The sequence below is a fragment of the Physeter macrocephalus genome, chromosome 13, assembly GCF_002837175.3.
Source record: "Physeter macrocephalus isolate SW-GA chromosome 13, ASM283717v5, whole genome shotgun sequence".
Lineage (NCBI taxonomy): Eukaryota > Metazoa > Chordata > Mammalia > Artiodactyla > Physeteridae > Physeter > Physeter macrocephalus.
The window spans coordinates 18,662,539-18,666,510 of NC_041226.1; the positions used below are offsets into that span (position 1 = coordinate 18,662,539).

The 3,972-nt window shown below is 37.5% G+C and overlaps 1 protein-coding gene across 5 annotated transcripts in view; it reads left to right on the forward strand.

Annotated features, from left to right (window-relative positions):
- Positions 1-3,972, forward strand: part of RCBTB1 (RCC1 and BTB domain containing protein 1) — a 66,171-nt gene continuing 62,199 nt past the window's right edge. For 4 of the 5 annotated variants that reach the window (XM_028497701.2, XM_028497705.2, XM_028497703.2 and 1 more), the window contains exon 1: positions 37-88. The gene's annotated coding sequence lies outside the window, so the exon portion shown is untranslated. Of the gene's footprint in view, positions 89-3,972 lie in introns of all 5 variants that reach the window. The other variant, XM_028497702.2, reaches the window with a different exon arrangement.

Here is a 3,972-nt window from a genome sequence, read left to right on the forward strand (position 1 = left end):
TCTTTAGGAAATGGAAGGAAACTTGGTCCCGAAGCACGGTGTGGAGGAGAGATTTATGCCTGTTAGAAACACTCGTTTTGGACTTTACGTAAGTGAGAAATAAACTTCGATTTTGTTAAGCCACTGAGATTCTGGGATTTATCCATTATGGCAGCTAGCATTAACTAAAATAGCATGTAAAGCACTTAGCACAATACCTGTTTAATAAATATTAGATGTTATCAATATCATGACTCTTAATACAGACCAAGAGCCTAAAACTCTGAACTTAAAACACAAGCAATAGTATGGAAATCTCTTCTGCAGTATACAAGACTTGGGCCCCCCCTTTTTTTTAAAACTAGAGAAATAAAGTTGCATGTAGAAGTAGGAAAAATCTGAACAGTTCACGTATGTAACTTGTAGAAAGTCAATATTTTGTATTTATATTTGCTGCATACACTTTGGGGAAAAAAATTAACATAATATAAAAGAAGAAAAATTGAATTAAAAATTTAAGTTGGTGCTATCTTTTCTTTTTTTTTTTTTTTGTGGTACGCGGGCCTCTCACTGTTGTGGCCTCTCCTGTTGCAGAGCACAGGCTCCGGACGCGCAGGCTCAGCGGCCATGGTTCACGGGCCCAGCCGCTCCGCGGCATGTGGGATCTTCCCGGACCGGGGCACGAACCCGCGTCCCCTGCATCGGCAGGCAGACTCTCAACCACTGCGCCACCAGGGAAGCCTGGTGCTATCTTTAAAATAATATTTTTTAAAAATTGAAGTATAGGTGATGTACTATATCATGTAAGTTTTAGGTGTCCACCATAGTGATTCACAATTTTTAAAGGTTGTATTCCATTTATAGCTATTATAAGATATCGGCTATATTCCCTGTGTTGTACTATATATCCCTGTAGGTTATGTATTATATACACAGTATATTTTATACATAGTTTGTACCTCTTAATCCCTTACCCATATTTTGCCCCACCCCCTTTCCCTCTCCCCACTGGTTAACTACTAGTTTGTTCTTTATATCTGTGTAAAATAATATTTTAAATTATTTCTTCCTTGTGATGACTTCAGTGTTATGATTCATTCAATGATTTCTCTTAGTACTTCACACAATGCTTATCTTTCTTTCTTGAAAATGTCTTTTCTTGGCTCCAACACTTTCCGATATTTTAACACTTTTGCTCTTGCCTATTCCCAGTTCTCTTAAAGCCCAGATCAAATTTCGCATATTCAAAGACTTCCAACATCCTGGTTGGAAAGGATCCTACTTACACTGAACTGTAACATTTATACAATCCAAGGCTCTTAACCATTTGCTGTCTTCTATAGTAGGGTTTATTTTCAGGTGGGTTTATAAAGCTTGCTTCTCCCTAACAGAATGTAGACTGCCTGATGAGAGAGACTGTGTTTTTTGTTTTGTTTTGTATTGTTCTAACATCTTTATTGGAGTATAATTGCTTTACAATGGTGTGTTAGTTTCTGCTTTGTAACAAAGTGAATCAGCTGTACATATACATATATCCCCATATCACCTTCCTCTTGCGTCTCCCTCCCACCCTCCCTATCCGACCCCTCTAGGTGGACACAAAGCACCGAGCTGATTTCCCTGTGCTATGCGGCTGTTTCCCACTAGCTATCTATTTTACGTTTGGTAGTGTATATACATGCTTCTCTCTCACTTCGTCCCAGCTTACCCTTCCCCCTCCCCATGTCCTCAAGTCCATTCTGTACATCTGCATCTTTATTCCTCTCCTGCCCCTAGGTTCTTCAGAACAATATATTTTTTTAATTCCATATATATGTGTTAGCATACTGCATTTGTTTTTCTCTTTCTGACTTACTTCACTCTGTATGACAGAGTCTAGGTCCATCCACTTCACTACAAATAAGTCAATTTCGTTTATTTTTATGGCTGAGTAATATTCCATTGTACATATGTGCCACATCTTCTTTATCCGTTCATCTGTCGATGGACACTTAGGTTGCTTCCGTGTCCTGGCTATTGTAAATAGAGCTGCTGTGAACACTGGGGTACATGACTCTGTTGAGGATTTTTGCCTCTATGCTCATCAGTGATATTGGCCTGTGGTTTTCTTTCTTTGTGACGTCTTTGTCTGGTTTTGGTATCAGGGTGACGGTGGCCTCGTAGAATGAGTTTGGGAGTGTTCCTCCCTCTGCTATATTTTGGAAGAGTTTGAGAAGGATATGTGTTAGCTTTTCTCTAAATGCTCGATAGAATTCTCCTGTGAAGCCATCTGGTCCTGGGTGTTGTTTGTTGGAAGATTTTTAATCACAGTCTCAATTTCAGTGCTTGTAATTGGTCTGTTCATATTTTCTATTTCTTCCTGGTTCAGTCTTGGTAGGTTGTGCATTTCTAAGAATTTGTCCATTTCTTCCAGGTTGTCCATTTTATTGGCATAGAGTTGCTTGTAGTAATCTCTCATGATCCTTTGTATTTCTGCAGTGTCAGTTGTTACTTCTCCTTTTTCATTTCTAATTCTATTGATTTGAGTTTTCTCCCCCCCTTTTTTTCCTGATGAGTCTGGCTAATGGTTTATCAGTTTTGTTCATCTTCTTAAAGAACCAGCTTTTAGCTTTACTTTTTTACTTTGCTATTCTTTCCTTCATTTCTTTTTCATTTATTTCTGATCTGATCTTTATGATTTCTTTCCTTCTGCTAACTTTGGGGGTTTTTTTGTTCTTCTTTCTCTAATTGCTTTAAGTGTAAGTTTAGGTTGTTTATATGAAATGTTGCTTGTTTCTTGAGGTAGGATTGTATTCTATAAACTTCCCTCTTAGAATTGCTTTTGCTGCATCCCATAGGTTTTGGGTCATCGTGTTTTCACTGTCACTTGTGTCTGGGTATTTTTTGATTTCCTCTTTGATTTCTTCAGTGATCTCTTGGTTATTAACTACTGTATTGTTTAGCCTCCATGTGTTTGCATTTTTTACAGACTTTTCCCTGTAATTGATCTAGTCTCATAACGTTGTGATCGGAAAAGATACTTGATAATCACATCAATTTTCAATTTTCTTAAATTTACCAAGGCTTGATTTGTGACCCAAGATATGATCTATCCTGGAGAATGTTCCATGAGCACTTGAGGAGAAAGTGTATTCTGTTGTTTTGGGATGGAATGTCCTATAACTATCAATTAAGTCCATCTTGTTTATCTTTTTCCATCCCCTCACTTTTAGTCTGTATGTGTCCCTAGGTCTGAAGTGGGTTTCTAGTAGACAGCATATATAAGGGTCTTGTTTTTGTATCCATTCAACCAGTCTGAGTCTTTTGGTGGGAGCATTTAATCCATTTACATTTAAGGTAATTATCGATATGTATGTTCCTATTACCATTTTCTTAATTGTTTTGAGTTTGTCATTGTAGGTCTTTTCCTTCTCTTGTGTTTCCTGCCTAGAGAAGTTCCTTTAGCATTTGTTGTATAGCTGGTTTAGTGGTGCTGAATTCTCTTAGTTCTGCTTGTCTGTAAATGTTTTAATTTCTCCGTCAAATCTGAATGAGGTCCTTGCTGGGTAGAGTAATCTTGGTTGTAGGTTTTTCCCTTTCATCACTTTAAATATGTCCTGCCAGTCCCTTCTGGCTTGCAGAGTTTCTGCTGAAAGATTAGCTGTTAACCTTATGGGGATTCCCTTGTATGTTATTTGTTGTTTTTCCCCTGCTGCTTTTAATATTTTTTTCTTTGTATTTAATTTTTGATAGTTTGATTAATATGTGTCTTGGCGTGTTTCTCCTGGGATTTATCCTGTATGGGACTCTCTGCACTTGCTGGACTTGATTAACTATTTCGTTTCCCATATTAGTGAAATTTTCAACTATAATCTCTTCAAATATTTTCTCAGTCCCTTTCTTTTTCTCTTCTTCTCGGATCCCTATAATTAGAATGTTGTTGTGTTTTATGTTGTCCCAGAGGTCTCTAAGACTGTCCTCAATTCTTTTCATTCTTTTTTCTTTATTCTGCTC